The 25,370-nt window shown below is 40.2% G+C and overlaps 2 long non-coding RNA genes across 4 annotated transcripts in view; both read left to right on the forward strand.

Moving 5' to 3' along the window:
* Positions 1-10: 10 nt before the first annotated feature.
* LOC125110538 (uncharacterized) lies at positions 11-18,010 on the forward strand. 2 transcript variants are annotated; one of them, XR_007130665.1, is made up of 3 exons: positions 11-223; positions 11,438-11,549; positions 17,982-18,010. It is a non-coding gene; the product is annotated as an uncharacterized LOC125110538 (long non-coding RNA). The 2 variants fall into 2 exon arrangements; XR_007130664.1 differs by lacking the exon at positions 17,982-18,010 and adding an exon at positions 13,089-13,545 and having other exon boundaries at positions 14-223.
* A 35-nt stretch (positions 18,011-18,045) lies between these two features.
* LOC125110935 (uncharacterized) overlaps positions 18,046-25,370 on the forward strand; it is a 64,894-nt gene continuing 57,569 nt past the window's right edge. The window contains exons 1-2 of one of the 2 annotated variants that reach the window (XR_007130770.1): positions 18,046-18,095; positions 19,734-19,808. This is a non-coding gene — a long non-coding RNA (uncharacterized LOC125110935). The remainder of the gene's footprint in view (positions 18,096-19,733; positions 19,809-25,370) is intronic. The other variant, XR_007130769.1, reaches the window with a different exon arrangement.

Consider the following 25,370-nt stretch of genomic DNA (forward strand, 5'->3'; position numbering starts at 1 on the left):
CAGTGACCTAGCGTAGGCGGAGTCTCGGGGTGGCGGGGGCTGGGCACCCAGGCGTGGCTCCGCCCCTCAGGTAAGGGCTCGGTGGCGCGAGCCCCTCACCTGGCGGCGGCCCGACAGACGGCCTGGGACCCCAGGGTCAGGTTCTCTTGGCAAGGGATGTCTCCAGAGAGGACTGAGGAGCCACTGTTGGTCCGCGCGCGCCCCGGACTGCGCTCCTTGCAAAGTAATGGAGAGGGAGACCCGAGAGAGGAGAGAGAGAGGGAGGGAGAAAGAGACAGAGGTGGGGTGGCGGGGACTAAAGGTCAGAGAGAGACGGACACCGAGAGCTGGGAGGGGGAGGGGTGGGGGTAGGGGACCGAAAGTGAGCAAAAAGCCCAGAGGGTGAGCGAGCTGGTCAAGTTTGCTTTTGCTTCTTTGTCTTCGCTACTTAGTCCTCACCAACTCGGTTAACTTTTCTTCCCTCGGAACAATTTTCCGCGCGACCCCCAGCCACCCCAGTTGTTTTAGAACTGCTCTTCCTTCCGTTTCCCAAAACTTTCACTACCTTTTTTTTTTTTTCCTGGATTTTGTCGGTTTCCTGTTAGTGTTATTTGCCAATTAGCCACGGGAAGATTCGACACGTAGTGCTCATTTGCAGTTTGTGCGGTTAAGTGTTTTGTGTTTTTTTCCCCTGCTGAAGTTCTAGAATTTAGTTGTGCGCACGCGCACGCACAAACCCACAAGTGCACTTAAAAGCTCTTGTTTTACAGCTGAAAAGCTGGAGGCCCAGCGGGAGGAAGTAACTTGCCCAGGGTGAGGAAGGAAACCAGCGGGTGGGAGAAAGCTGGTCTTAGGAGCAGATTCTAGGGTGACCAGTCTGATCGCCAGTAATTAATAGGTACCCCTATTTCCAGGTGCCTCCTTGTTCAGTGTAAGTATCACCCTTTCTGTAAGAGCTTCTCTGACTTTCCTGGCTCTTGTTGGAAGTTGGGCTCCTTTCAGAATCTTTTAGGTGTCAGGCCCTGTGCAGCATCAAGGACAGGTGAGGAACAAAACAGACTTTCCTGTGTCCCTGCCCTTTAGGGCACGTGCCTTTTGCCCTCATCACACTGGTTAGAAATAAATCCTTGTATGGCCAGTATTTTGTAAGCATTCAAAGGGAGCAAGTCCACATCATGCACCTTGATCTCCCTTGATCCTGGCTTGAAAACACCAAGTGTGCTGGGGTGTTAAAAATAAATGCACTTCATAACCTTATCTTGGTCCCTAGGCCTGAAAGCTAATTTTGATTTGGCAAAAGAAGTTGCCCTTGAAAGCTTAGCAGTGGAAATGCTCTCTAATGTCCTCATAAACTGCAAAGGCAAGGGTGGGGCCAACTCTCTATCTCTAGGTTTTATTTGTTTACTTAAAATGATAAGCTGACAGCATATAATTAAGCTAAGACACTTACTGTTTAGAGATACACTGACAGCATTACATTGCTTTCCTAATCTCTGAGAAAGTGTGTCATTGGTTGTTAAAAAACAGTAAAATTTTTTTTTTAGGGCTGCACCCTCAGCATACGGAGGTTCTCAGGCTAGAGGTTGAATCAGAGCTAAAGCTGCCGGCCTACACCACAGCCACAGCAACTCAGGATCGAGCCTGCTACCTCATGGTTCCTAGTCGGATTCATTTGTGCTGCGCCACAAAGGGAACTCCAAAAAACAGTAAAATTTTTTACCAGAGGGAGCTCCCATCGTGGCACAGCAGAAACGAATCCAAGTAGGAACCATGAGGTTGTGGTTAAGAACCCTACACGGTGTCTGTGACGATGCAGGTTCGATCCTTGGCCTTGCTCAGTGGGATAAGGATCCAGCGTTGGTTTGAGCTGTGGTGTAATAGATTCGGCTCGGATCTGGTGTTGCTGTGGCTGTGGCTTAGGCAGACAGCTGCAGCTCCAAATTCAGCCCCTAGCCCTGGGACCTCCATATGCCGAAGAAAGAAAAAAAAATGTTTGAATGTTTTAAAAATTTATAAAAATGTATGTAAGTATTGAGAAAAAGTAATTTATTTCTCAATTTTATTATAATTGATCATGAGGGAAAAGGGTATTTTAAATAAAATTTGAATACAAGTACATTTCATTTTCTAAAATGCTCATGTAGGGGTTCCCGTCATGGTGCAGGGGAAGCAGTTTGAACTAGGAACCATGAGGTTTCGGGTTTGATCCCTGGCCTCGATCATGGATCCGGCATAGCCATGAGCTGCTGTGTAGGTTGAAGACATGGCTCAGATCTGACATTGTTGTGGCTGGGATATAGGCCGGTGGCTACAGCTCTGATTGGACCCCTAGCCTGGGAACCAACATGTGCTGCAAGTGCGGCCCTAAAAAGCAAAAAAAATTAAAATGCTCATGTATAAATGTACTGGAAAACTGAATGAGATTCAGGTACTTGCTCTTTATGTTTCTAAATAGAATTGTAGTGTCATGCGTGACTGGGTTACCTTGCTGTACAGTAGAAAATTGACAGAACACTGTAAACCAGCTATAATGGAAAAAACAAATCGTTATAAAATAAAAAAGAATGATAAAGTCATAATACAATTGATAGGTACCTTTTTTCTTGAGAACAGAAATTATTTCAGTGAGTTATAACTCAAATACTTCTTAGTCTAATGCATTCATTTTCCTATTGGAAAGTGAGTATCCAGAGATAATAATAACTTGATGAATGTCCTAATAGTCTTGTCAGGTGGCCATTCAAATATCATACCTCCATTATTAATGCTAGGCAATTCTTGGTCAAGTTCCCAGCAAAACAAAGAACATTTCTGTTGATTTATCCAGAAGTTGCATTCCTGAAAATTTAGTTTATATTAAAATGATATAAAATGCAAGTGAGTTTATATGCAAATCACAGTTTGGTGCTAGGCTCAGATTGTTACAAGTAGGCTTATAGAGAAGCAATATTGCTTAGCAGAAGTTCTCACACTGTGGTCCCAGGACCCACAGGACTGGCAGCATATGCATGTCCTTGAAATTTGCTAGAAATGCAAATTCCTGAACCCCACCTCATACCTACTGAATCAGAAAATGTCTAGGTAGGTCCCAGCAATCTGAGTTGTAACAATCCCCTTTCTTTTTTTTTTTTGTCTTTTGTCTTTTTGTTGTTGTTGCTATTTCTTGGGCCGCTCCCGCGGCATATGGAGGTTCCCAGGCTAGGGGTTGAATCGGAGCTGTAGCCACCGGCCTACGCCAGAGCCACAGCAACGCGGGATCCGAGCCGCATCTGCAACCTACACCACAGCTCACGGCAACGCCGGATCGTTAACCCACTGAGCAAGGGCAGGGACCGAACCCGCAACCTCATGGTTCCTAGTCGGATTCGTTAACCACTGCGCCACGACGGGAACTCCACAATCCCCTTTCAAAGGGTCCTGACACAGCTACCATTTGAGAATCACTGGCTTAGAGACTTAAGTCACATGGCCTAAGTTTGAAGCATGGCTCTGCCACTCACCAGCTGTTTGATCTTGAGGAAGTTATTTTACTTCTTTTCGTGGCTTGGTTTTCTCATCTATAACATGTGCATAATTTTACGCCCTATGACTATATCATCCAGTTTTGAGAAGACTAAACAAGTTAGTACAGATTCTGCGGAGAACTGACTGTATTTATTAATGTGTTTATTTCCATTAGAAAACTGTCTTTATTAATTAGGCAGTAGATTCAAAATCCTGTTCTCCATTGTAATCCTAGCACCCTGAATGATCTCTGACACACAGTAAATTCTCACATATTTGTTGAATGAATGAATAGTATCGTGGACATAAATATATCTGTGGTCCATGGTATTTGGCAATGAGCATCATGATTGCCATATTCCCTCCCTTGTGAATAAGTTTGAAAGCCACTGTTGTGGAATGCATAACAAAACAAAGAAGGGTCACAGACACAGAGAAAAAATAACCTATCGGTGTCGAATACCATTTGGTATTGATGTCACCACTGTCGTTGGTAGTCATGGTAACAACCATAGTAATTTCATTTGTTTAGGACTTTACATTTTACCAAAGTTAGTCACATATATTATCTCATTTAATTATTACACAATTGAATGAGAAAGATATTACCTAATTTCCATTTTATCAGAGACAAAACTGAGGTTCAGACAATTTATTAGGGAGTAATACCTGTGAAAGAAAAAGTGGAGAGAGAAGAGGAATAGGAAGGGAAAGCCCCAGACTGCAGTGTAGTTCTGACCTCTGTAAAGGAAGGGGGAATCAGAGAAAAAGGGACTCAGGAATACAACTCTGAGTCTTAGCCTGCCCGGCAGGGAACTCTGGCACAATGACCCATACAGGAACTTGGCTTGGGCAAAGATGGCCAGGCCCTGAGAGCGATCTATGCTGCGCTTAGTCATTGGCCTGGACTGGAAAGTGGAGGTGGTTCCTGAATTCATGACAGCGGGAGTATGTCAGCAGACTGCACTGCTCCTACAGGTTCTCTATTGAAGAGAGGTGGGAGCAGTGCACACCCATGGCAGCTACAGTGCAACACTTCTGATTGAAATAAGAGGTTGATTCACAAGAGTAAAAAGAAGGTTGAACTATTTGTTCAGGTCTTGTGCCGTCCCAAGTCCTGTACTCTTTTTGTCCTTCTGATCTCAGAGTCACACGTCTAAATTCTCTCTTCTGTGACCTCATGTTCCTGTGCTCACAATTCATTGTAATTATTTGATTGACTGCCTTTTCCACTAACGTCCATTCTTGACATCAGGACATACCTCGAGGTTTTTGTCAGAGCTGGTCAATATTTACTCCTGCATTCTCTCAAAAGGTATGAAGGAAAGGAAGGAAGGCAGTGAGATAAGCAGGAAGGAGAGCAGAAGGGGTAAATAATTAGCTTTCTGTGCATGAAAACTCGGCTAATGAGAGCTTACCCTGGAAAGATCACAGGGTTGCTTGTAATGCTGCTAAGGTTGGCTGATTGCACGCTACCAGTGTTGCTCAGACTTTTTGTTCTGAGGACCCCTTTGCATTCCTAAAGGTTATGAGGACTTCAAAGAACTTTATATAGATTGTATCTGGCAATACTTACTCTGCTAGAAATTAAAAGTTTAAAAATTCAGTATTGACTTATTCATTTAACAAAAATAAAATGAGAGTAATACTTTAAAAAAAACTAGCTATATTTTCAAAAATAAGAAAAATTAATGAGAAGAGTAACATTGCTTTATAGTTTTGCAAACTGTCTAATGCCTGACTTAATGGATGAGTGCTATATTATCTGCTTCTGTGTTCCATCTGTCAACAATATGTTGTGTCAGTTGGAGAATATGAAGAATATCCAGCATTATGCAGATATGTACTTGAAAAAGGAAGATCCTATGAACTCCTTGAAGGAGTCTCAACAGACCCCCTGGTTCCTCAGATCACATTCTGAGAACTTCTTCATTAGAGTAATTTTAGACTCAGATTTCTCACTGCCACCTATTTGAAAAATGTGTGTCCTTGGTCACAAGGTGAATAGGGACAAACAGAGATTGTGGTTATATGACCACCGACACAATTCCAAGAATGGAAAAACCTCTCAAGCTCATTCTCCACTGATTGTGGGTTACTAGCATCATTTTTTAATATCGGGGTGGGAGTATTCAAGGCTTACTTCATTGAGATATATAAATGAATAAGTAAATGACATCTTTGAATTTGATGAAACAGGAGCTGATGAAGATAGAAAAATACTAATGCTTTCTATTTGAGTAGCTTATCATCATTTGCACTGGACATTGACATATTATGTCAGTTTGATAGTCATCTCCCAGATAATATTACTCCCATGTGATGGGTAAGAAAACCAGGGCTCAGAAAGGATAAGTTTCCGTGGTCAAACTGCTAGTGAGTGTAGATCTGATAACCAACAAAAGACTTGTGGTTTTAAGTTGGATTGTTAGAATGGAATTGAGAAAGCAAAGCTTTGTCTGCTTCATGATAGTCACATATAAAATTAAGAGAAAGAAATGTTCTATAGAAGACACATGTTGAAGCAGCTGTGGAACTAGGAATTGCTGAGTCTTCCATTTGATCCCATTTTCACTTCACTATTGCCTTTTGTTAAATAAAACACATGGGGGTTTTTTTGTTTGTTTGGGGTTTTTTTTGGTCTTTTCTTAGGGCCGCACCCACGGCATATGGAGGTTCCCAGGCTAGGGGTCCAATCGGAGCTGTAGCTGCCAGCCACAGCCACAGCCACAGCAATGCCAGATCCGAGCTGCATCTGTGACCTACACCACAGCTCACAGCAATGCCGTATCCTTAACCCACTGAGCGAGGCCAGGGATCGAACCCACAACCTCACGGTTCCTAGTCAGATTCATTTCCACTGCACCATGACAGGAACTCCATAAACCACGTTTTTGAAATGAAAATTTTGAGAAGCATTACTTTTTTAAAAAGTTTTGTTGAAATGTAGTTAATTCAAAGGGTTGTGATAATTTCTGCTGTACAATAAGGTGGCCCAGTTATACATACACACATATGCATTCTCTCTCAGAATCTTTTCCCACATAGATTATCACAGAATACTAGGGAGAGTTCTCTGCTATACAGCAGGTCTCTGTTGGCCAATCATTCCATATACCTCAGTGTGCACATGCCAGTCCCAAATTCCCAGTCCATCCCTCCCACCCCTCCACCTGTCCGCTTTGGTAATCCTAAGTTTTTCAAAGTCTGTTAGTTTATTTCTGTTCTGCAAAAAAGTTCATTTATATCCTTTTTTTTCTTTAGATTCCACATATAGATGATATCATGATGTTTGTCTTTGTGTGACTAACCACTTAGTAAGAAAGATAGTTTCTGTGTCCATCCATGTTGTTGCAAATGGCATTATTGCATTCTTTTTATGACCGAGTGGTATTCCATTGTATATATGTACCACATCTTATTTATACATTCCTCTGCTGATGGACATTTAGGTTGCTTCCATGTCTTGGCTATTGTAAATAATGCTGCAATGAACAGTGAGTACACGTATCTTTTCAAATTATGGTTTTCTCTGGATAGATGCCCATGGGTGGGATTGCTGGATCATATGGTAGTTCTGTTTTTAGTGTTTTGAAGACCCTCCATACTGTTTTCCATAGTGGTTGCACCAATGTACATTCCCATCAAAAGAGTAGGAGGGTTCCCTCTTCTGCACACCCTCTCCAGCATTTATTATTTGTAGACTTTTTGATGATGGACATTCTGGCTGGATTTGTTTTTGTTTTTGTTTGTTTTGTTTTGTTTTACTGATATACCAGGATCATCCTAAAGATTAAGAGCAACCCTAAAGAACTAATAAACTTAATGAATATCTCCGCTTTGCTCCCTGTCCACCAAAACCACTCTGGTCCAATATGCTCTCATTTCTTGCTTGTCAACCAAAATTACCTTATAATTTCATCCACTTTTTCTTGAATTTAATGTAAAACCCATGAGCCTTGAAGTATCACCCTTGACTCTTCTTCTCCAAGCTGATCATCTCTCCAAGCTGATCAGCCAGTGTATCATACTGAGTCTACCCTCACTCCTGTGGGTTTTTTATTTAAATGTGAACCATATCAAGGGACTATCAATCCTGACAAGTGGAATACTTCCCAATAGGTTACATTTTGTATCATCTTGGAGTAAAATTCTACAAGACCCTACATGATCTGTCCAGTCTATCCCTTCATCCCCCACCCCTGTTGTCCCAGAAACCCTTGCCTTCTGTTGATCCTCAAGCCTTTGTCTCCATGACCTCTGGACTTGGCTATCCTCTCTGCCTGAAATAATTTGCCCAACTTTTCCCATGACTGTTGATTCTCACTGTATGAAATTCTCACTGATAAATATTTTTTATCTCCTCAGGAAAGCTTCCTCTAGCTATAGTATCCGAAGTGGGCTTCTCTAGCTATTCATTTTTTTAAAAACTCTGTTTATTTCTTCATAACCATTATAAATACCTGTAATTTTTGTACTTTCATGTTTATCATGTATCTGCCTCACTGGAACATAAGCATCAAGAGGTTTGGGCCTTGTCTATCTTGCTTACCACTGTAGCCTAGACATAATAGGTGCTCAATAAATATTAACTAAATGTTGATTGAAACTTCATACTAACTTTAAGAATTAAGATTATTAGAAGCGAATTTTCATGAGGCAAACATTGTGCCACTAGATGATACATTTTATATTTCTCATCAATATAAAATGAATAAAAAATTCTGAATATGCTTGCAGAAATATTCAATTAATATAAGGGGCCAACTTCCCAGCCCCAAGAACATCTGTAATTTTAAGTTAATGTGTCTGTGTGGATTAGTTTGAAAGTTGTAGAAGTTGACCTAGAACTCCTTCATAAATGTTTGGTTTGCTATCAGGAAGTCAAGTTATAAACAATGTTGGACAATAGAAAGGCTAAACCTAATGTCTTAGCATTTTCTTTGCAAAGTTTTGCAGTTCATTTTGACTTCCTTTCTTTCTGTGGGTTATTGCTGAAAGGGAAACATGAAGTCAAACAAGGTAAATTCTAAAATAGCAAACTGTAGGTGTCCCCTGGTGGCCTAGCGGTTAAGGATCCAGCGTTGTCACTGCTGTGGTTTGATCCCTGGCCTGGGAACTTATGTAGGCTGTGGGCACAGCCAGAAAATAAATAAATAAAATGAAATAGCAAACTGTAGAGAGTCTTGGCATGAAGAGAGCAAAACCAGAACAGAGGGACTGATTAAAAAGTCAAGACTATCAGTTTCTCCTATTGAGAAGGTGTGTTCCTTTTCTAAGAATCAGATTACTTACCCAGATAATGATATGGGAACCATTAAAATAGTTCATTTTAGTAAGCTGAAAATAAGTTGATATTTATTATGACTTTTTGCTTATTTAAGTTGCTAAGATCAAGCCCATACATATATTTCTCTTGTTTTTTAAACAACACGGGATATCCTTAGACTTTAAAAAAATAGTTAAATATACAAATAAATAACTTTAGTTCAGACGCAAAGTAACAACTTTTGAGTAAAAAATTGAAATCAAATTTGTCATCATTTTCGTTCCTATTCCTTCTTTTTTTGGTCCATTCTACTTAACCATATTTATATTTTTACTGTATGGTGAGATAATAAAACTCAATAAATTACACCAAACCCCTGCTGTCGGTGTTCTACAGATTTCCCCCCATCTCCCCTTTTCCTTTCCATCTACACCCTGCCAAGCAAGGAACCCATGTTCCCTCCCTGGTGTGCCACTTCCAAATTGTTTACTAAAGTTACCTAATCATTTACAAATATGCATCAGAAGGAGGGCTCATAATGTTCAAGGGCACGAATTCTAGATCCAGAAAGCCAGACTTCGAATCCCGATGCCACTCCTTACCACCTGTGGGACTTTAACAGGCTATTCATCGTCTCTGCCTCTGTTTCCTCATTAGCAAAATGGGAATAATAGGACCTACCTCATAGGTAGTTTCGACTGAGTTAGTTTGTGAAGTGCTTAGCACAATGCATTCACCTAATTTTCATTCTTTCTTTCACTCTCCCTCAGCCTCATTTCATTTTTAATGAAATTCTGTCATTCGTAAAAATATGTTACAGAGACCTCTTCACATCAAGAAATTGAATTCCTTTAAGAAAATAGCTGCATAGTACTGCTAAAGCGAAATCACCTGATGCCCACAGGTCCAAAAGGGCATCACGTGAACTAAAAGCTTGTGACGCCAAACTTAGACTTAATACCTAACTTAATTGCTGTTTTGACCTTACCCCAAGTATAGTCTTAATCAACCAGTTTAGATATTTCTGGTTAGCACCGATGAAGTAATCTGGGTCATTCCCAGTCTACTCCTCAGAGGAAGAAGCAATCTGCAAGATAAAACCCTTGGCAGTTGCTGCCCCAGACAAAAGATATCCTGGCCCAAGGTAACCCTTCCCCTTTTTTTTTTTTTTTTTGGCTAATGACTTTCTTGCCCCACCCTCCTTTCTCCTTCCATTTTGTGCCACTCCTCAGCGCTCTTTTCTCTTCATTAAGTGGAATGCTGCCAGATTCATGCATCCCTGAATAAAGCCATCAGGTCCTCACATTTACTCAGTTGGATTTTGTTTTTAAACAATACTTAAGGCATGTAAGACATCTATTTAACTGTTATTAAATGGGTATTTGGGCCACTGGAAAAAATATTGCAATAAGAATTTTTGAATATATATCTTTTCTACAGCTGCTTTTATTTCCATAGGAAAATGACAGGAAGTAGCTGCTGGGTCAGATAGCTATTGGAAGATTAAGTGTCCAGAACAGCCCTAGCAAATAGCATTTCCATCAGCCAGGTCAAAGAGAGTCCACTTTGTATCACCCCCAACCATGTCCCCTGCCCCCTCCCATACTTCCTTTCTTTCCTGAGTTGTTTTAAATATTTTTTTTATGTTTTATGTTTTTTATGTTTTTTATGTTCCATATGCCACGGGAGCGGCCCAAGAAATAGCAAAAAAAAAGACCAAAAAAAAATTAAAAAAAAAAAAAATAAAAAGTTCCTAATTTAGGTTTGATTTCCAGTTGAGTCCATGGGTTGTTTAGGAATCCATTTCTTTGTCTTTTCTTTTTGTCTTTTTAGTGCTGCACCAGTGGCATATGGAGGTTCCCAGGCTAGGGGTCCAAATGGAGCTTCAACTGCTGGTCTACGCCACAGCCACAACAACAAAGGATCTGAGCCACGTCTTTGGCCTACACCACAGCTCACGGCAACACCGGATTCTTAACTCACTGAGCAAGGTCAGGGGTCGAACCTGTGTCTTCTTGGATGCTGGTCAGATTTATTTCCACTGAGCCATGATGGGACCTCCCATTTCTCATTTTAACTGATTGTATTTAAATTATTTTCTTTTTTTTATTAGACTATGTTCTAAGAAGGTAGAGTTGTAAGCATTTAAAATTTTATTAATAGTTTCTTTCTGGCTCAATTTATGGCTGAATTTTATAAAATAAACATTAAAAATTATTTTTCTCTACTCAAAAGAACTTTGATATACCCTCAAAGTGATTAAATCTTTCTATGACCATGCTTAATTTTTTGTCCATTACATCCTTCAGTTCTCAAAGTTTGATTATTTCAAAGTAACTTCACTCTAATAAACTTAGCTCTCTCATCATTTGTTTTTAATATTTTAATTACTTTGTTATTTGGTTCATTTCCATTTAACATATCGTATCTTCTTTGAAACATGTGCTTTTTGCCTGTTCATAGATGTCCCACAATAGCCTTCTCCAGAAATTCCACCTAAGCATGCAACTTCAAACGTACCTTCTAAGAATTGTTTGTCCTGGATATGGGCTTGTTCCAAGACCTAGTTAAGATTGAGGTTAGAGGGAGAAAATGCTTGAAATGCAAATTCACACTGCTATTAAATGCTTTAGGCTTTTAATTTCTAATATGTCTTTTCTTTCCTGATTTTTATGATTTTAACAGGCCTTCTCAATGGTTTGGAATAGACACTGCTAACAAGAGTATTAGTAGTAAACTAAGAAGAACAGAGAAATTGAATGAAAAGTGAGAACATGGAGAGAGGCAAAATGTGGAGGTATAAGTTTTATGATAACAGTTATCATTTGTTGAATGTCTACTAGGTATAGACACTAACATAACACAGCCACACGGTCTATTCCCTATAGCTGCATTATGAAGTAGGTTTTATCCCCTTCGTTTTAGAAATGGAAAAGTGTTTAGAACAGAGGGATTAAGTATCTTGCTAAATGTCATACAAGTTAAGTGGCTGAGCCAGAAAGTTTGACTGATTTCCAAACTGAGTCCCAGCACCCATTTCTTTCCATGGTGCTATACTACCTTACCTGTATGCAGACTTAAGGAGATATTCTGAAAAAATAGTCATCCATAAATAAAAAATATAATACTTCTTTATCCACAAAACTGTATTTATTTATTTTTGCTTTTTAGGGCTGCACCTGGGGCATATGGAGGTTCCCAGGCTAGGGGTCGAATTGGAGCCGTAGCCACCGGCCTACGCCAGAGCCACAGCAACGCCAGATCCAAGCCATGTCTGTGACCTACACCACAGCTCACGGCAATGCTGGATCCTTAACCCACTGAGTGAGGCCAGGGATTGAACCCGCAACCTCATGGTTCCTAGTCGGATTCTTTTCCACTGAGCCATGTCGGGAACTCCTGTATTTATTTAATGAATACCTATTCAACATGGTACTAGTGTTGCAGCCACTAAGTAAGAGGAAATGAGTAGGTATCCTTGGAAGAAAGTAAAGACAAACGGAGATGTGTATTTGAAGTACCTCTAAGATATTAGAAGGGAAGTATCTAATAATAAGCTGGAAATATTGCTGTAGGACTCAGGGGAGGGATCATTCAGTCATTTAGATACATAAAACATATTAATTGGTCATCTGCTCTATTCAGGGCATAGGCAGGCAATGAGAAGAGTTGCAAGGTGTTTAGACTACCTCAGGTATTGGCTGAATACAGTTTTTATTAGTCCTCCCCCGATAGATGAGAGTTGACATAATAGGAGTAGAGATCACCCAAAGGAAGCCCATAGAACACAGAAGAAAGTGGAGGGAAGAAGCTGACGACAGCTTAACAATTACCAACATGTGGAGTTCCCGTCGTGGCGCAGCGGTTAACGAATCCGACTAGGAACCATGAGGTTGCAGGTTCGGTCCCTGCCCTTGCTCAGTGGGTTAACGATCCGGCGTTACCGTGAGCTGTGGTGTAGGTGGCAGACGCGGCTCGGATCCTGCGTTGCTGTGGCTCTGGCGTAGGCCGGTGGCTATGGCTCCGATTAGACCCCTAGCCTGGGAACCTCCATATGCCACAGGGGCAGCCCAAGAAATAGCAAAAAGACAAAAAAAAAAAAAAAATTACCAACATCTAAGGGCTAAGCTAAAGATCAGAATTTCATGAAGGAAAAATTAGGAGAATCAGAAGGAGGACCAAGAAAGTTAGTGCTATGCTAATGGCAAGGAAGAGGAAATTGTGAGTCTAAAATTTAATGATGGAATTATTAGTTTAACTGTCCCTAAGTCAGGACTATTTTAGCATCACCTTCCAGAACCACATGCTGAATTGGTGTCCTATTTCTTGGGTTCAGGGCAAAGACCACAGCTCTTTGGAACACTGATCAGAAACTTGGACTTGACAGCCCTGAAACCCTCTAGAGAACTAAGCAGCATGGCTACTCCTGATGGACATTACCACAAGCATTGGCTCATATTTCGTGGTTCTATTATGTAGATTGAGTAGCATCTTGAACCTGCCATGTTCCATTATACTGCATGTGCCACATGCTGAGAATTGCTTTAAAAAAATCACTATCAACTCATCATTTGCATGTCTTTATAAAAGGATCCAGATGCATTACTGTGATTTGAACTTTACAGTTGCTTAGAACCTGAATAAATAGAAATAAATAGGAATTACTGTGCCACGCTTAAATTTCTTTATTGATTTTTCTTTGAAAAACTTAAGTTGTAGGCAAAAGACCTGTCACGTAATTGCAAGAGCTAATGAATTAAACTCATCTGCACTTGATTCACAACATGTCTCAAAGTCAAAAAGAAAAGAAAATCTCATTTCCTGTATGATGTTTAAGTTCAACATTCTAGCTCTCTAGAAGGCCAGGAAAATGATTGTTCCTTTTATGGTTATAATTCATAATTTGCTTCAACTGAATCCATTCATAGAGAAATGACTGATTCAAAGGTATTATACATCTCTGAAGAGACAATAATATATTTAGAATCTCTATGATTACCTCTAATTGAAATCTCAATTTGCAGGAGATATGCTATTTTTAATGATAAAAATATTCAGAAATTTCCTGAAGCATTGATGGTATTAGAAAAAGTACCTGACAGAAGCCAGGAAAGCGGGGTTATAATTAGATCTGTGGGAGTTCCCGTCGTGGCACAGTGGTTAACGAATCTGACTAGGAAGCATGAGGTTGCGGTTCGATCCCTGCCCTTGCTCAGTGGGTTAACAATCCGGCATTGCCGTGAGCTGTGGTGTAGGTTGCAGACGGTGTAGGTTGCAGACGGTGTAGGTTGCAGACGCAGCTCGGATCCCGCGTTGCTGTGGCTCTGGCGTAGGCCGGTGGCTACAGCTCCGATTCGACCCCTAGCCTGGGAACCTCCATATGCCGTGGAGCCCAATAAATGGCAAAAAGACAAAAATAATAATAATAATAATTAGATCTGTGCCATAACTCACATAGTCATCCTAAGGAAGTCAATTCAGACTATCCCTGGGATTCTTCCCTTGATACCTCACTGGATTTTTTTTTTTCTTTTTTAGCCACTCCATAGGATATGGAGTTCCCAGGCCATGGCTCAGATCCTAACCGCAGTTACCACCTACCCCACAGCTGCGGCCACATGAGATCCTTTAACCCACGGTGATGGCTGGGGATTGAACTGTGTCCTGCCATTGCAGAGTCACTGCTGATCCTGTTGTGCCACAGCGGGAACTCCCTTGCTGGATTTTTTATAAACGTTGAAAAATATAAATTGATTTAAGAGATATTTATTAGGCGCTGACTTTGTATCAAGCTCTGTTCTAGCACCAGGGATTCGGTGAAGAACATGCCACATAAGACTATTACTTTCCTAGAGCTTAAATTCAAGCCAGGAACAAAAATATTAAACAGTTACACCCAGCTAAGTATCACAAAGGGAAGTATCAGAGGCAGTGGTAATATATGGTAGTTTGGGAGACAGGAAAGAATTCTCTGAGAAAAATGACATGGAAGCTAAGATCTGCAGCATAAGCGTTAGATATGTCAACAGTATTCTATGTAGAAGGGAAACATAGAAAGGCGGGAAGAATTTGAGGAAGTGTGAAAAGTTCAGAATAGCTATCACGATGAGTGATGGGGAAGAAGTGAAATATATGAAAACTTATGAGAACAGATTGCAACATAGCTGGTGAGAACATAAGTTGGTTCAGACTCTTTGGAAAGTCTTTTGGTATAACATGAAATTAAAATCTCAAAAAATATTTCTAGACTTTGATTCAATGATTTCCTATCTGGATATCTGCCTTACTAAAAATCATATGACATGTAGAAAAATATTGAAAAACAATGATATTAAAGTACATATGTAACAGCAAAATCAGGAAAAAAGATACGCAAAAACAGTGTGTGCAAATTAGGACATACGTACAGCTAATAAAAATCTATTTATGAAGAGTATATAATAATAATCATATGAAAAATTATGTTATGATATATTTTATAATGCTAAAAAGAAAAAAGCAGGGGTGATGCAGGGTGGGCCCAGGTAAATACTGCTGACACCATGGATCTAGATCACAACCGAGGACCCCTCAGATGAGGATATCCTGGTCTCATATAATGGTTACTAGTAAATCAGCCTCGCCTCCCCTCCAAAGAAAGATATTATCTTTATCATCTGGAATGTTTCCAGGAAGAAGAGGAAATCATCTCATTTTTACTATGCTGGTCAGCAAACAAATCTGTTCTTTGACATTTAGGGAGTCACTATTTCTAGCTTCCAAGGCTTTTTGCCATGGGAACAATCTTGAAAAGATAATCTATTACAAGCTCTGTAAAAATGCCATGAAGAATTGTCTCCCCAAAGCCCTTATTTTTATTATTTTTATGATTTTAACTGTAATACTTCTTAATATTTTAGAAAGGATTATGATAAGCACATAATATATTTCATATAGTTGTGTGCAAAATGGAAGTTTGGCTGCATGATGACCCAGATTTTTCCTCCCTGTATGTGTTTGTTAGCCAGTCTGAGGAAGTTTTGACCACTGAATAGCTGTAATAATGTCTCTGGGCTCCAGTTTCTATTAAATGACAGTTCAAGACTAGCTGCTGTCTAATCCCTAGTCTGCTTTAAATTCTGTCATGTTATTATTCCGTAAGTGTGTATGGGAGGAAGCACCCATAACTTAGTGAACAAAATCAAACTCAAATCACTTTATTTGAAGCAGTTTTTCTAGTTATAATCTCGATTGTATATATTTAAATTAATCAATTCAAGTGATCTAACACATAATCTCTATAGATTTTAAAATAAAATTCAAGTATTTTTTTCCTATTTACATATTAATTCCACAGACTATTTCTGAAACAAAAAAAAAGGCTGTGGAGTTCCCGTCGTGGCTCAGTGGTTAACGAATCCGACTAGGAACCATGAGGTTCAGGGTTCGATCCCTGTCCTTGCTCAGTGGGTTAAGGATCCCGCGTTGCTTAGGCTCTGGTGTAGGCCAGCGGCTACAGCTCCAATTCAACCCCTAGCCTGGGAACCTCCATATGCTGTGGGAGTGGCCCAAGAAATGGCAAAAAAGACAAAAAAAAAAAAAGAAAAAGAAAAAAGAAAAAAAAAGGCTGTGATTTTAGAGACGATGTTAACAAGATGTGACAAAAATTACTGTAAACTGAAACATAACAGGCAAGAAAACTAGAAAGTTGAAAAATATGCAATTTATTATTCCATTCAGACCCACGTATGATTTTCTTAATTTGTGAGATGTCATAAGAATATGGTTTCATTGTTTTGTTGTGGAAAGAACACTAGCATTAGAAGACTGAACTTCGGCATCCATTTACTATTATTTTCAGGAATTTCTCTGAGGTTTAGATATTCTTATTGTAAAACAAAGATAGTTTTTAGCATAAAGAGCTGCTAGTAGGAAACATGGGAAAAAGTTTGTTTTTTTTTTTTTGTCTTTTTGCCATTTCTTGGGCCACTTCTGTGGCATATGGAGGTTCCTAGGCTAGGGGTTGAATCGGAGCTGTAGCCACCGGCCTACGCCAGAGCCACAGCAACGCAGGATCTGAGCCGCGTCTGCGACCTACACCACAGCTCATGGCAAGGCCGGATCGTTAACCCACTGAGCAAGGGCAGGGACCGAACCCGCAACCTCATGGTTCCTAGTCGGATTCGTTAACCACTGCGCCACGACAGGAACTCCCGGAAAAAGTTTTTAAGCTGTAAGATCTACAGTAGAAATGTAGAGGTTTGTTACTATTAAATTGGGTGGTAGTAGAACTAATATACAGAATTACCTATTAAGGAAGTATGAGGCCAGAGAGAGAGGCTGAGTGACTTAAAGAGTATACCTTTGGGCAGATGGAAAACATCAGGCAAAGAGATATTTTGTTTGTAAGAAGTTTCCATGTGCCAAGAGAACAAAGTTCGGCTTCTTGCTAGCAATTTCCCTACTAAGCTCATCAGTGGTGTCTGAAATTTCGCTTTTATTTCACCTGCATGATTCATTCCAAGCCCTTCCTAATTATACCAACTCTAATCTTTCCTTCCTCTGTACAACTGCTTTATAATGTAGCTGCTTCCACCGAGGGATCATTTAACTCATTTATTTGTCTGTGTCCCCCCAAGCATACCCCTAGAGGTGGGCCTGGGGTGGAGGAGGGGCTATAACCTTGCTATACAGAGTTACTGAGTTGAATCACCCCTGGTTGATATGAAAACACTTCTGAGAACTACAACAAAACCTGCCTAAATCATGATCACTCCATTAACAAAGTATGAAAATCACTTCTAATTTCACCACAGGCTAAAATTATTTTTCCTACATAGCCTCTTAGTGATACTAGAAAAAGGGGGAAGAAGGATTCAGATTTGGGTGAAAAAGGATTCAGATTTGGGTAAAGCTCAGAGAAAACAGCCTAGCAAGAGAGCCTTCAAATGTGGGAGGTTTCCCCAGAGCAAGACAGGAGGAAAGGGGAAATGGAGCAAAATAAACACCAGCTGCCTTCCTCATATATCTTCCAAGAATCTGCCCTCCTGGCCTTTAATGAAGTTCTTTTAAAAAACAAAACAAACAACCAAAAAAATGAAGACCTGTATGTCCAGGATTTCCAAATACAGATCATATGATTTTATTTCAAGGGGTGTCTGCATTTGAACAAAATGCATCAAAATATATGTAAGTAGGTAATATGTCTCACATTCACACACAGCTCTTTTTCATATGTATATATTAACAGGTCTGTGAACTGGAGATTGGCACTTGCCATCTGCCTCTGCACAGATTGACTCATGAGCTGCTGCAGCTGCTGTCCCTCTACACCCCTGAAAGGAGCTCAGGGCGGAGATCAGGGGTGAGTTACTCTGTGCTCTGGGAAAACGGGCAGAACAGGTCTCCAGATAGATATTTTCAGGATGAGATTTTATAAACCCAATTCTTGCATCTCCTCATATCTGGCAAAGTACTGACATCCTTCATGGTGACGTCTGCTCCTCGTGATTAGCAGTAACATTCACTAGGAGACCAGCAGTGACCTGCTGTAAAATGAGTGCTTGGTGTCATGTACCTCCCCCCTTCACCAAAACCACATATATACCAGTATTTCCACCTACATCTTTGGAGCGATATTTCAGAGCTATCTGAAATGCTGCCTCCTAGGCTATAGTCCTCATTTTGCCCCCAAGAAAACTTAACTCTCAGCTTTTATGTTGTGCTTTTTTTTTTTTAGTTGACAGGTCCTGTTTTGATTAATATGCTACAAATTTATGTAAGGCAATTTATAGAAATGTTTAGTCAAAATGTATGTTCTTTAGCAACGAACTCTAAAGATAGTTCTAAGAAGAAAGAGGTAAAATGGAGGTTGTCAGTGGCATTAAAAATTATTTAAAAGCGGGAGTTCCCTGGTGGCTCAGCAGGTTAAGATCCAGTGTTGTCAGGGCTGTGGCTTGAATCACTGCCATGGCACAGCTTCGATCCCTGGCCTGGGAACTTCCACATTACATGGGTGTGGCCGTGTCACAGAAATAAATAAATAAAAATTATATACAATGGTTATTTTAAATTCGAAAAGGTGGAAAGGACTACTGCATACCGTCCTTGAAAAACAGCTTTTGGTATTCTGAATACCAAGAAAACTCAATTTCAAGACAAACTTTACTATCTAGCTGATGATCGTAGGCAAGTCACTCTGTCTCACTGGGTCTGCCTTGACTCAGTTGTTCTGTGTTAGTCAAATATGGCTTTGAATAATCAGGAAAGAGTATTTTGTAATTGTGAAAGTCTCTGAATTTTGTTTAGGAATGATAATTACTTGCATAAAGACTTGCCAAAATTCCAGTCATTTGAAATTTGGTTATTTGAGTTTCGGCACAAACAGGGGAGTACCTGCTAATTCAGATATTTTGCACTAATTTTTAAAAGATGCACTCCTCGGGGTTGCCGTTGTGGCTCAGCGGGTTAGGAACCCAACACAGTATCCATGAGGATGCGGGTTCCATCCCTAGCTGCAAGTTAAGGATCCAGCATTGCCGAAAGCTGTGGGGTAGGTCTCAGAGGCAGCTCGGATTTGGTGTTGCTGTGGCTGTGGTGTAGGCCGGCATCTGCAGCTCCAATTTGACCCCTAGTCTGGGAACTTCCATATGCCACAGATGCAGCCCTAAAAAGAAAAATAAATGAATAAAATATGCAGTCCTCATAAAAACCTGAGGTAGGTATTACGATGTGCATACACCACCTTGCAGACAGCCCACAACTTGTAAGTAGCAGTAAGTGTTCAACCTAGGTCAGTGTCCAATCCCCATGCTCTTGCATTATACCACATTATGCACCCAGTTTTTTATTGTATAAAAATAAAAGGAACGTTTCCTATTCTCCAAAACTTGTTCAATCTGACATTATCGTGAACTTTTACTTCTCTCTGCAGATTATCCCTTGAGAAACTGTAGCAGGCCAAGAAACATTTCTATTATTTAACAAGTGTTTCTTTCATTAGTGAAAACTTCAAAGTCAAGAAGCTAAACAGTCTGGCAGAGCTCCCAAACCACAAGACAAGATCTCTCCTCTTTCTGTGAGTCGAGTCCTTTTTAACTTCCTTTGTTTGAAATGAGAGCAACTACCACCCAAATAGGTCCCTAGCTCACAGGGGTGTACTGTGGGATGTGAGAGGGGCTGAACAGTCCTGGAAAGTGGGGGAATGATTCAAGGGAATAGAAACTGACACAGGAGTGGCTTTAAGAAAAGAGGAAACCGTTTCTGTAGCTGCTGATAAAACTTTCACATGCCCAGTCAAAATACATATGCCACACAAACTCAGTACTAATTTCCCATAACTTATTTTTCTCTTTACTTCAATCTTTTCTTATATAAATGAAGGGTTTGAAAGAAAGGAGAGGATGTTTTTATATGGGAAAGAGCTTTAAATCTTTGGTGTCTTGCTTCCTTCTCTCTAAAAGTGGAGAATTAGACTAAGTTTATTCTTTTGGTTTGGTATGCTGAAATCACAGTTTTAGATTTAGAAATTTATTTTAGCTGACAATTTTTTTTTTTTTGGTCTTTTGTCTTTTTGTCTTTTTTTTTTGTTGTTGTTGTTGTTGCTATTTCTTGGGCCGCTCCCGAGGCATATGGAGGTTCCCAGGCCAGGGGTTGAATCGGAGCTGTAGCCACCGGCCTACGCCAGAGCCACAGCAACGCAGGATAAGAGCCGCGTCTGCAACCTACACCACAGCTCAGGGCAATGCCGGATCGTTAACCCACTGAGCAAGGGCAGGGACCGAAGCCGCAACCTCATGGTTCCTAGTCGGATTCGTTAACCACTGCGCCACGACAGGGAACTCCATTAGCTGGCAATTTATAAAACATTTTCAAACATTTCACATTTTTAGGAATAGACAAAAATAGGCCTTTTTCTTCCAAGCATGGAAAGCAGCAAGCACCTCTTGGTTTTCCTGACAAATGAATATAGTTATGTAATTTAATAGTGTTATTAGAATTGCCTACTTCTAGAATGGAAACATCAACATCTCTGGAATGGGGCGAGGAAAACAAAGGAGGTTTAGCTCAAAGAAAATGTAACCAGATCAAGAGAAAAACAATGCGGGAACTCTTCTCAATTACATTTGCTTAAAAAATTAATACTTTAAAAAACTAGATAAAACAATCATAGTTTAGGAACTATTTTACCATTGTTAGCTTTGCTAATAACCTAAACATGTCCACCAGCTCTGCATCCTATCTCTCCCCACTCTGACAAGTTTCCCCAAATTTCTCAGTCTGCATATTTAGCACAGTCACACCTACCCCTATCCCCCAACTTCTACTAAAGGAAAGGGAAAATGGAAAGAATTTGAATTGTCTTTCTCCTCAGCTTTTGGGGACTAAGTCCTAACTTTTATCCAGCAGCATCCCTGTTAACTAGCAATTACCTGTTGAATAAATGAGCTGACATCTCTTCAACCTGAAATATCTGGTACAAGCTTTCTTCCCCAGTGGAAAACCAAAAGCCCAGTGTAATCCTCAGCTTTCTGCTTTTGCGCTAAGATACTTGCCTTCATGCACAGGGAGTTTTCTTTGCTTATAGGAAAGGAATAAGGACAAAGCTCGCTCTCGCTGTAATTGTCAAGCTGAAGCCTTTCTTCTCCCCTTGGAACTTTCTTTTACTCCTCAGCTATAAATGATTTATTTCTCCTGAGAAAAGACTTAACATTTAACAGGACTTTTTAGTGATTTCACGTCAATCCTCCTTTCGAACAGATATATGTAGTCTTCATTAATAATGCAAGAAAATCAAATAGAAAAATGAACCAGGAAAGTCAATTAGCAGTTTAAGTGAAATAAAAATATTTTACTTCTTACCAGTTAATTCAAATGCATATTAAAATGAGATATCAAATTTTACCTATAAAAGAGATGGAGTATGAATAAATAGACTGATCATGTCCACATTGAATGACGATGTGGGAAGATAGGCACGTTGCTGCATTGTTGATAGGCACAGCAATGGAATGTCTTCTTTAAGAGCAGTTGACAGTGTTGATAAAAATGTTAAGTGTATGTAGTGCTTTGACTCTATGTTCCATGAGCTATGGGTTCATGATGACACTGCTTATGATAGTGAAATGGTGAGTAATTGAAAAGTAAATTAAGGAAAATCCATACTAGGGACTATTTTTGGAGCTGATCAAAAAAGAATAAGGTAGAGCTTTAAATATAGACATGAAAAGGTAGAATAATGCAGGATGTGAAAACAAACTACTTGGCAAAAGAATATATGACCAAAAAAAAGGAGTTCCCATCATGGCACAGCAGAAACGAATCTGACTCGGAACCATGAGGTTGTGGATTCAATCCCTGGCCTCGCTCAGTGGGTTAATTCATCCTTAATGCATTTACAATAATTAAAATTTTGTGTCTATATTCCTTTATTCCCCCCACATAAAATATTTGAATACTTTATCTATGCCATTCGCTTAGCCCAACAATTTCAGTGACTATGTAAACACACACTTGCGCGCACACACACACACACACACACACACACACTCGACACCTGCTCTCATAGAGCTAACAGACTGATACATTTTTCTTCACTGTTGCATAGAACTCATACCTGTCATTATTTCTCTTAACATGTTTTATTAGTAATATAATAATTATTTTCGAAGCATTCCCACTGTGGCACAGTGGGTTAAAAATCCAACTCCAGGGAATTCCCTGGTGGCCTAGCAGTTAGGGATCTGACATTGTCACTGCTATGGTGCAGGTTCGATCCCTGGCCTGGGAGCTTCCACATGCCTTGGCTGCAGCCAAAAAAAAAAAAAAAAAAAAAAATCTGACTGTAGTGGCTACATTCACTGCAGAGGCACAGGCTCAATCCCCATCTGGCACAGTGGGTTAAAGGATCTGGCATTGCCACAGCTGCAGTGTAGATCACTGCTATAGCTTGAATTCAATCCCTGGCCCAGGAAGTTTCATGTGCTTTGGGCATGGCCATAAAAGAAAATAAAAATAGAAGCAACTATTATTTTGAATATTCCATCAAATAGAAGTCCCCAAATGTACATAGTTATTGCCCTATAGGTGAGCATTTAGGATATATAAATCCCCTTTCTCAGTTAATGGGCTAACATAGGCAGACCCTAGAAGGGAAAGAGTTGCATTGACACCTTTCACTTCCTGTGTATCTCCTACTAGTCAAGCACTTTGCATATCCATCTACTTTCATTCTCACAGTACTACTACAGTATTAGCATCCTTGTTTTACCAATGAGAAAAGTAAGTTTAGAAAGATTTTGTAAGGAGATATGATTCACTTCTACTTAAAAAAAAATTCCTTTCAAATTGCCCCTTTCAATTCAGGATCTTGATTAATGATTACATAATCATTATGTTTAATCCTCCAAAAGCCCCAGCTAAATATGAATCTCAAAGTTATATCTGAGGAAACTCAGCGAAAACAAAGTCTTAGGTTCACAAAGGGACTCAATTGACAGGCTGTTAGCAACGGTGTCAAGCAGCATTGGTGAGTGATGCTGTCTTGCTACGAGTGTATGAGGGGAAGTTCTCTGTTGCAAGTGTTCCTTGTTGCTGTTACAACGTGGACATCCTTAGTTCTGTTTAGGGAGGACCAAGTTATTCCTCTCCTTCATATGGCCCCAAATTTCCCTTTACATTTTGGTGGAAACTAGAAGGATGAAAAGTATACAGGACCAAGCACTGCTGAAGTACTTGACGTGAGGGGAGCAAAGGCAAAGAGGAGGCGTGAGTTTAATGGAGAGGCTGAGAATAAACTTCGCTTTAAGACTGCATGCTGGTACGATTGTCACTGAATAGAAGGTCCCATTCCTTACACAAAGTGCTACACGTTCTGCCTCTGAAAAACTCCTAAATGAAGAACAGATTTCTCCCCCAAAAGGCAATAGTCTGGAATGTGCAGTCTTTCTCCTCTTCTGCAGAGCTCCCCTATATTTTTTAGGTTCACTGAAGAGGATTCAAAACTACTTCCCCACAGGGTCTGGAAGCTTGGAGTTCAGACTGCATATTCTTTTTTTTTTTTTTTTTTGTGGCCACAATCGTGCCATGTGGAAGTTCCCAGGCCAGGGCTTGAACCTGCATTGCAGCAGCAACCTGAGCTACTGCAGTGACAACATTGGATCCTTAACCTACTGCACCGCAAGTGAACTCCACTGGGCACATTCACTTGTTAAAGGACAGGCTTGCCACTCGTTTCAGTTGTGCCTAAGGATATTAAGTTCATATTAAGTTATGCCAACCTACTTTGCTTCTCCAGAAGCAGAAGAGTAGTGGTTATGGGCATAGAAATTCAAGTTACAAGATTTTAATTACCACCCCTGGTCTGTTCCTGATTAAATTTTGGCAATTTATTGCACTTCCGAACTAGTTTTGGTAAAATGACACAGCTGTTATTATACCTTTCATAAAATCGCTGTGAATGTGAAGGGTGACTGCCCAGCACAGGTGGCCCTCGTTGTCATAATCATCACTGTCATTAACGTACAGCTTTAAAAACCTCCGTAGTTCCCCTGTTAGGTTATACTGTCTGTTCTTCCTGACTCTCAGGGTCAGACTTTTGCTCAAACTTTTCACTCATTTCTCATCTCCCCTGACTTCCTCTGAAATGCCTCTAGTTTTCCTGGCGTTTTTTTCTGGCCTTCTAACCACACTGCCTTCTCAGTAGCCCCTTGGCATCCTGGGCGACCATGCCTCCCTTGAGGGCCATCAGGACCAATCAGAGCAAGCCTGATAAGAGTCTGAGAAAGACCTTTCTATTTTCTGTAACCTAAACTTTCAACCTTGTAACTCTGAATTTTCAAGCTTTCCCACAACTTTGTTGTTTTTTTGTTTATTCTGGCTCAAGAGCGATTTATCTGAAATTCTTTGAACATTACAAAGTGCTATAGAAATGTTGAAATAGGTATTGTTTCTGTCTTCTGCCCAGCTGTTAGTAATTCTTAGGACACGATTCTGATCTTTCAAACTAGAGTCTTAAAAACCTCATTAACATTTTAAATTCTTTGGAGCTCCCTTCGTGGCTCAGTGGTTAACAAACCCGACTGGGAACCATGGGATTGAGGGTTTGATCCCTGGCGTGGATCAGTGGTTAACAAACCCGACTGGGAACCATGGGATTGAGGGTTTGATCCCTGGCGTTGCTCAGTGGGTTAAGGATTTGGCATTGCTGTGAGCTGTGGTAGGTCACAGATGCGGCTCGGATCTTGGGTTGCTGTGGCCGTGGTGTAGGTCAGCAGCTGTAGCTCGGATTTGACCCCTAGCCTGAGAATTTCCACATGCCATGGGTGCAGCCCTAAAAGAAAAAAAAAAAAAGTAAATTCTTTTACATTTCTACATCTACACCAGGCAGTTACACTTTTACTAGTATTTTGAGGCAGAGGGTTTTACGTCATCTTTATTGTAGGGTCTTTTTCCAGATATTTAATGATTTATACAGCTTCTTGTCTTTCAATTCAGCAAAGCCTCCCTAGTTATGGAAAACTGGGAATAAAGTTCAGCTTATTTAAGATGAAGCAGTTGTATTTAATTCTTTAAGAAAAACATTCTAATTAGTTCCTTTTCTTTCTTTCTTTCTTTTTTCTTTTTTTTTTTTTTTGTCTTT

This window comes from Phacochoerus africanus, chromosome 11 (assembly GCF_016906955.1).
Source record: "Phacochoerus africanus isolate WHEZ1 chromosome 11, ROS_Pafr_v1, whole genome shotgun sequence".
In the NCBI taxonomy this organism is placed as follows: Eukaryota; Metazoa; Chordata; class Mammalia; order Artiodactyla; family Suidae; genus Phacochoerus; species Phacochoerus africanus.